Consider the following 9,672-nt stretch of genomic DNA (forward strand, 5'->3'; position numbering starts at 1 on the left):
TCCCTTAGTTATGAGAAATACAATACACAGAGATATATTGATATTTTGTTTCGGGGGATGTTGTTTTTAGGGTGTTGAGTGGAGAACTATGTGGGTATAAGGCCAGAATTTAGTAGGGGCTTTTTAGAGTTAAGGTAAGGGAAATATGCTATGTTAGGAATTTTTATAATGTTATCAGAGATTTTACACATATGTATATACCAGCATATTATCCAATTTTACAGAATATGAGTTTTTAAATGCTTGTATGGCCTGAGTAGATATTTACGTGATGAAGAACTTATATAGTTTTTGCATTATATCATACTATATTGATTACACAGATATAGACAGTATATTATAGATATTTATCTAGAGCAGTATGTTATAATTTTACTCAGATTAGTATGTTATAGTTTTAGACAGATCAGTATATCATAGATATTTATCCAGAACAGTATATTCCAGTTTTACTCAGATCAGTATATCACATATATTTACTCAGATCTGTATATATTACAGCTTTATACAGAACAATATATATACAGTGTTTATAGTATGTCATGTTTCCTATTATCATAACATACAGAGTATACAGACAGAGTATATAGACAGAGTATACAGACAGATATACAGAGATAGCATCAAGATGCTACAGATATAATATACAGAGATTACAAGTATTTACAGTATAGAAAGATAGCGTTATGGTAATTTTGGAAACATGATAAAAACAGTAAAAGAGTATATATGTATATATATAGTATCAGATCCTTGAGGAAAGATTACAGATAGATACAGATAAAGAATACAGAGCACGGTACCGTTGCTAGATACAGATAGAGTGCAACCACATATCTCAGATAGTGTGTGGGTACCATCGACCGTGCTCGGAGAGTATGCAGCTCCCCAGTTCATCGGGTGGAGGTGGCCGGTTTGACGAGGTAGTAGCCAGTCCCGCGCCTAGGAGAGTATGCAGTTTAGCCGGGCTGAGGTAGTGTAGAGTATATTGACTTATCTGGAGGGCCGACCAGATAAAGTCCCACCTATGGGCCGCACAACCTTGTCATGAGGGGTCAAATCATGACATACAAAGTTCTAGGGATAAAGCACAGTTATGTATATGTATACAGTTTTACAGTATATGATGAGTATAGTATGATATTAGCAGTATGAAAAGTGAAAAATATAGATGATACAAATATATTTTAAATTGTGAAAAGAAAGATATGCTTTACAGATTTACTATTGTATTATAGTTCAGTTGTTATTTAAACAGTATTCCTAAATTAGTTGCCACACACTAGTAATACCATATTTCCACTTATTGAGTGTTGACTCATCCCATGACTTTAACATTTTTCAGGTAAGCCAGCTGGGCGAGCAGATCAGACTCGCGGATAGAGAGTATATTGATTACCCTGGTTTAGAGGGTAAGTTTGTGTAGAGTTTGTATTTTCAGAAAGGTATTTTGAAGAGAAATGTATTATATAGTATGGTTAAGAAACACAGATTTCTAGTGTTATATGATGTGTATGGATGTATGGATTATGTTTCTACTGGATAGGTATGATTTTATATCTAGATTTATCCCAGTGCCTTCCGAGGCTCGAGTTTCATAGCGCCCGGGGGGGGGGGGTATCAGAGTAGTTCATATTTATATATATATATATATATATATGTAAATGATGTAAATTTTGAGGCCGTTACAATTATCCATCTGCCACACGATTTCAGCATATAGTATATCCCATTTATAACGTTAAACCAAACTTTCCACCGTTCATTATTACTCAAAATACCATATCATATATCCTAGGTTTGAAAAATCCATCTTGAACGATTGGTTTTTGAAATGACAATTGAAAACATAAATATACATACATACATACATACATACATATATATAGCATTTTAATCGGTTTCATTTTAGTAAAAATCCTGACTTAACTTAATCCCCTTACCCGACTTACTGGAAAGCCTTCTGAAACCCTAGATCTACGCCTTAAGGTGTTCAAAGCACAAAACCCTGAAATATATTTTCTCCAAATTAATCATACCCTCCCAAAAAATACTTTTCATTAAACATTCCCTAGGCTCCCTATACTTCAAATCAACAATAAAACTCCAAAATACCCATTTACGCTGATTTTGGAGTGGTGTCTGGAAAGACCCCGTTCAAAAATCTAATCCGCTAGACTTGTAGATAACTTCCTCTAGATCCTCATGATAACTTCCCATCATCGAATCTGGTGACAAACGACGAAGAATCGTAGAGAGAGAGTGAGGGGCGCCGGTTAGAGAGAGAGAGAGAGAGAGAGATTATGGTTTCTTAACCCTTAAGCAAATAAAATATCTATTTATAGGTCGTTGACTCAGCCAACTTCATCGATGAAATGGTGCCTTCGTCGACGAACTGTAGAAGGATGTTTGTTGACGAACACGAAGCTTGAAATTTCTCTCGTCATTTCCTCATTGACAATGGCTAAACTTTGTTGATGAATTGAAGAAGGGATTTCGTTGATGAAAATAGGGAGTTCATCGACGAATCCTGCTGTTTGCCCTTTAAAAGTTTCCTTACTTCTTTTCTTATTTATTTCCTTTATTTTTTTGGGTTCGGGTTTCTACAATCTCCCCCCTTATAAAAATTTTGTCCTCAAAATTTGCTAATTGTTATTGTTGACCTCCTGAACTCACAATCCATCTCTAATGAAGAGTCAGTAGCCACCCACATAGCGGCCCTATCCCAAGTTTATTAGATACCTCACTTATGGCGGAGGAATACCATGATTACACATAATGTCTCGGGAGATTACAATACCATACAAAATTCTCCCAAAGACCATTCATATAAGGAGTCATAAACAACTAACAACCACACACCCCTGCCTTACTTGATCCGCAAATAAAACTAACACTTACCTGAGCAACTGTACTGATCTGACTACCACTGATCCTCACTGAAAAATTTGTTAGTATTTCTGGCATATTTATTTTTCTAACTCCTAGGAAGCCTCCTTAACTATATGATTATGCCACAGCACCTTCACTAATGGTATATCCTTGGTACGCTGTTCCTGTATTTTCCTATCTAGAATCTGAACTGGTACCTCCTCATATGCTAGAGCATCCTTGATCTCCAAAGGCTCATAACTTATCACGTGTGAAGGATCTGATACGTACTTCCTCAGCACTGATACATGGAAAATGTTATGAACCCTAGATAACGTTGGGGGTAACGCCACTCGATAGGCAACTAGACCAATCCTTTCTAGGATCTCAAATGACCCAATATACCGAGGGCTCAACTTGCCTTTCTTCCCGTATCTCGTCACCTCTTTTATTGGAGCAATTCTCAAGAATATCATATCATCGATCTCGAATTCTAGCTCCCATTGGAGAGTATCCGCACAGCTCTTCTACCAACTCTGTGCTGCTTTAATCCTCCCCCTGATAAGCTCAACCTTTGCAAAGGTCTGTTGAACTAATTTCGGCCCAAAATCTGCCGCTCGCCTGCTTCATCCCAGTATAATGGAGATCGGCACCGACGACCATACAAAGCTTCATATGGTGCCGTCTCGATACTGGCCTAATAATTATTATTATATGCAAACTCTACGAGCAGTAGATACCAAATCCAACTATCTCCAAAATCTAGCACACACGCCCGCAGCATATCCTCTAAAACCTGAATGGTCTTCTCGGATTGTCCATCCATTTACGAGTGAAATGCGGTACTGAATGTGAGTTGAGATCCCAAGGCATCTTGCAAACTCTTCTAGAACCGAGAAGTTAACCGTGGATCTTGATTTGAAACAATGGAAACTAGGACACCATGAAGTCGTACAATTTCCTGCACATAAAGCTCTGCCAATCTATTCATAGAATCTGACTCCGATTAGAATAAAGTGCAGTCTTCATCAACTGATCCACAATAACCCATATAGCATTTTGCCCATGCACTGCCAAGGGCAACCTTGATACAAAGTTCATCGAGATATGGATATGCTCACACTTCCACTTAGGAATATCAAGTGGTTGTAACGATCCCACTAGCCTCAGATGCTTGGCCTTCACTTGTTGACACATAAGAAACTGCTCAACAAAAAGGGCGATCTCTCTTTTCATATTAGATCACCAGAAAGAATCCTGCAGGTCCCTGTACATCTTTGTGCTCTCTGGATGCATTGTATATAGAGAGCGATGTGCCTATTCCTAGATGGTTCGTTTAATCTCAACATCATTCGGTACACATATCCTAGTGTGAAATCTCAATGCCCCATCATCTGAGATATTGAAATCTATATTCAACCCATCCTATATTCCACTCACAATCTTTGCCAGCTCTGCATCTTTCATCTGAGCTGATTTGATCCTTTCTTGTAAGGTCAGTTGCATTACCAAGCTAGCAATGAATGCGTGGTGATTTCCTTCCACTAATTCGACACCCAACCTTTCCAGGTCCATCCCAATCTCACACTGAATCCTAACTACTAAAACTGACGCACTCATTGACTTCTGACTCAAAGCATCATCTACCAGATTAGCTTTTCCCGTGTGGTAACTAATGGTACAGTCGTAGTCCTTAATCAGCTCAAGCCATTTGCGTTGCCTTATATTCAACTCCTTTTGGGTGAAAAAGTATTTGAGACTCTTATGATCTGTAAAGATCTCACACTTTTCACTGTATAGGTAGTGCCGCCAAATCTTTAGTGCAAACACCACTGCTACTAGTTCCAAGTCATACGTAGTGTAGTTCTTCTCGTACTCCTTAGGTTGGTGAGAAGCATACGCAATACCTTTCCCTGCTGCATCAAGACACACCCAAGTCCTTTCAGAGATGTTTCACTGTAAACCTCGATAATATATTGCGTGTATTGTTTACTTTTCTGCACTTTACTTTTACTGCACGTGTATGTTTACTTGTTGATCGCATAGACTGACCGTAGGCTTGTGTAATACTGATGTTAGTGAATTGACCTAGGGGATAAAATTTTTAAATATAAATTCACCCCCTCTTGGGATTGCACCAAAGTTAACTATTGGTATCAGAGCCTCATAACTTATACTTAGACGTCATTTAGTTAAAAGATCATGATGACTCGCATTAGTGCATCCCCTTCATGTGAGGGAAGATTAGTCACACACCCACTAGTATTTTGTGGTGGTAAATATGCTATATGGAAATTCAGAATGACTGTGTATGTGAAAGCCTTAAATTAGAAATTTTGGAAAGTCATTAATCAGAGTAATTGTGTGCCTACAAAATCTACTAGTGTATTGATGTTCCTAAATCTGAGTTCGAACTGAATGATCATGATGGAAACTTAGTGTAGGTAAATTTTGATGCCATGAATACCTTACTGCATGCCTTAGATTCTAATGTTTTATATGAGGTTATGGTGTGTAGTAATGCTAAGCAGATCTGGGATGAACTAGAGAGGAGATATAAAGCGTCCATGCAAAAGGAAGTCATCTCTCAGTGCAACTCATGCTCCACTGATCTTGAGGGAGGTAACCAGTGTTTTGTTGCTTTAACTAATAATGAGGTTATGTCTATTCCTTTTACTTTAGTAGACAAATCTGAAAATGATTCATATGCTAAATTGAATGATATATCTGATTGTGAATCATATGATAACACTGATGATGAAAGCATGCCAACTTATGATGAATTGCAACGTGAATATGTTAGGACTCATAAGTTACTTGGTAAATCTAATAAGAAATATTCTATGCTGGAAAACAAGTATGATGCATGCATTAAAGGATGTGAATCTAAAGTTCTTGCTGAAAGAGAAAATAATTTGAAAATTAAAAGACTGGTAAGCAAGAATGAATCATTAGAAAAGGAATTGACTGTTTTGAAATCTAAAGTTTCTAATGATAATAAAAAGGACCACTTATTGCAGAACTTGAACAAAAGACAAAAAATTTGACCAGAGAATTCATTAAACTTAAAGATGTTTGCAAGGGTCTTAAAAATTTGAAAATGAAAGAGCTTGAAAAGAAAATAGAGGACCAGTCTAGGATCATTTACACATTCACTAGAGGTAAGGACAACTTTAATAAGTTGTTAGGATCACAGAAAATGACCTTAGATAGGGAAGGTATAGGCTACAATGGAGTAACAAATAGGAAGAAGAAAAGTCTATACATAGGGTACTTTGTAAGAAAGTCCAAAGATTATGCTAGTACCTCTTCCGATCCATACACCAACACCTATTGTGCTTTGTGTAAGAAGAAGGGTCATACCAAGTTTGATTGTGCACTTAAGAGAAAGGGAGTTAAAATGAGACAAATTTGAAGAGTCAAATCCAATCCCATTTCTTCTTGACCTGTAGGTGTTCCTTTGTATCCATGGAACTAGTTAGGAGTCCTCATAAAGCCCTAAGTCTTATTAATAAATCATAGGGGTCTTAGCTTGGGAAAACTGGTCAAAATAGAAGAAGTTGACCAAGCTCGGGCTACCGAACCATACTGTGCTTTTGCACGTCGAGCAACCGAACTTGGTGGTCAAACTGGAGCATTGACGATGCTTCGGGCGACCAAACTTCTTAGTTCAAATCAAATGGGGTTACCGATGTGGCTTGGGCTACCGAATTTATTTCGAGTAACCGAATGTGCATTTCAGGCGACCGATCGATGCAGTTCATATTTAAGTTTGGGATGCCGAGTCTCGGTTTTGCAAAATGCTGCCTAAACTTCAACCAATTGAACCATCGCCCGGTCAATCGAGCAGACTCGACGAGGATATGCAATTATTGCAGTTCAGGTGATCGAACTCCTTCTCAGGTGCCCAAACCGCGCTACTATATAAGGGAATTCGCGTAAAAACAATTCATTTTTCATCCCCTCTTGAGAGCTCCTTTGCATTTCCCTATTTTTCAGCCTACTACCCTTTAGGAAAATTTCCTCTCATCATGCCTAGGGACCATAGACATGCTGTAGTAGGCATTCCACTTGAGTAGTGGTTCCCTACACTCGAGAGACATATTAAATATGATAGAGTTTTTCATCTTAAAATCCTATCCTCAGAAAAATTCTGGACATTGAATTTTTGCAAGCTCATTTCAATAATGTGTTGGACATGTTCCAGTACTAGGGTTGGTACGAGTTCATTGCCTTCCAACCCAGGGGCATGTATCTTCTACTCGTCCGGCTATTCTACGCCAATATTGCACAGGATAGCTAGGGTTATTACTCTAGGGTACTTGAGATTGACATCCACTTTGATGACGCATACCTGGAGGAGATGTTTCACATCCAGCGTGGTGACTTTGTTTGTCCTGATTCTTCTTCCACCTGGATTGGTGAGTAGGAATTTACAGTGAGCACCTTCGTTAATCTTGTTATTTCGCATCTTGTAGCTAACTTGACACACACACCCAGCTACACATTTCTAACTTTGGAGGCAAAGGTGGTAGACCACCTGATTTCCTACAATATACTGCCAAAGCCAGGATCTAGGGATCACGTATCTTATTTAGATTTCTTGGTGATGAGGTGCCTATTCATAACAAAGAAGTTAGATCTCCCCAGATTGATCCAACAATGGATGTTTGTTAAGACCGTTGGAAAGAGGATCATACTACCCTACAATAGTATCCTATCTAGACTATTTGTTAGGGAGAGGTTTACCAGGACTACATATGCTACAATCAAGAAAGTTAGGCCCTCTGACATCTTTAACTCTACTACCCTGAGGTTAATGGGATATGAGCTCACTGGCAACATGTGGTTGCCCACTATTTTTAAGAGAGGTCCAGGAGCCCAGGAGATCCCTTAGGAGTTGCCCTATGCACCATCCAACTCCGAGATCATGATGGCTATCACTGATCTCACTGCATCATTTCAGGAGTTTAGGACCTCCATGATAGAGCATGCATCCTCTTCTTAAGCTAGACTTGATTCTCTCTATGGCGAGTTCTCCAAGTTCTAGTCCGATGTGTGGGCTAACTTTCATGTCCTTGGTGAGCACTTGAGAGAGATGAATGATGAGGATATTGGGGACGATCAGATGGAGACAAGTGGTGATGAGGGTGATGATCACGATGACGGGGAGACTTAGAGGTGCACCGTTAGGATCAGTTACTCCATATTCCAGCTTTTATCTTTTCTGTCTTATGCTTTATTTACATACACTTACATATGGTTTGTAATAACCTTAAAACAACATTTATATTTTTTGTTTTGCCGAGCACACTCACCACACACGCACGTAGATACTATCTTGTGGTGATTTTGGTTTTTGTGTATATTCATGTATATCTGATGGTATTTAGGCTTACATGATTTTTATACTTACATGACTATGCTACTGAAACGGATGCTTGTGTTGAAAGCCTCCTGTATGGCGGATGTAGTGATTGAGAATTACCTGCTAGTAGATTTAGGTTCTCGCATGCCTTAAAATATATTATTATTAATATTAATTAAATTTATTATTATTATTATTATCTCCTGAAGCTTAAAGAAGCTTCAGGAGACCTTTTTATAAAAAAGGTTCATTCATTCATTCTTCTTCTTCTTCTTCTTCTTCCTCTGTACTTTTCTTTTCTTTTCTTTATTTGCTGCAATGCAACTCTCTCTCCTCACATTCTCTCTCCCTCTCTCCTTGATTTTGTGACGGATTTTCGCCCGATCAAAAATCCAAAAATACCACTGGACTCCATTCGCCGCTGCCGTCATTTCTACCGGAGCGGATCGGTGGTAGGAGTGGTGTAGGCGTATTCCCTGGGGTAAGCCATTTTCTCCTTTTTCTTTAATTTCTTACAAAATATAAGTCCAATTGAAGAACGGACACCACCACGAGAATCTAGGGATAATTCTTTACAAGTTTAGTGGGACAGAATTCTCGTCGGGGTGTCGGACCAAAACCCCAAATTTGGGATGCGGTGGTTAATAAGGGCTTATTTTTAATTAATTAGCATTAATTTAGAAATGTTAAAATATTAAGCATTTGGGACTGAAGTAGGATTTTTGGAATTTAGGGCCCGGGTGAGCACCTCGGGTGTAATTTTGGGACTAGCTGGAAAATTTTGAAAAATTAAGTGGGGATGTTAAATAATAGTTTAAATATTAATTTGAGGTATATGGAGCCAAGAGGGGGCTAAATGAGTATTATTTTGGAGAAATTGATTAATTAATCTAAGGAAAATGTAAATTGCAGGAGTTAAATTTCGGGCACCAAGGGCGTGAAATTTTGGGTCCTAACAAATTTCTCAGTAGCCAAGTAAGGGAATAAATTAAAGCAGTAATTTTTCATACAAATTATTATTGATTATGAGTAAATTTATTTTCAGAAAAGCATATGTTATATTGTGTATTACGAATGAAATGTACGATTGAGAAAATACTGTTATGATGATTAAAATGTATATGTATGTATGAGATGTAAGGAATTCACGATTTTAGAATATGAAGTATGTCTTTTTTTCTTTTTTTTTTACAGCACATGTGTGACATGAATATTGTTTTACGTGGAATGTATTATGATTTGAAAAATTTTATGAACGAAATATGTTTTCAGGTATTATGAAAATATGAATTATGTTGTGATGGTTTTGACGATTATATGATAAATGATGTATTTTCAGAATATATATACCTGAAACAATTTTGGCACGAGGCCATATATTTATGTTATTGGCACGAGGCCGTATTTATGTTATTGGCGCGAGGCCATATATT

This window comes from Malania oleifera, chromosome 1 (assembly GCF_029873635.1).
Source record: "Malania oleifera isolate guangnan ecotype guangnan chromosome 1, ASM2987363v1, whole genome shotgun sequence".
Classification (NCBI taxonomy): Eukaryota; Viridiplantae; Streptophyta; class Magnoliopsida; order Santalales; family Ximeniaceae; genus Malania; species Malania oleifera.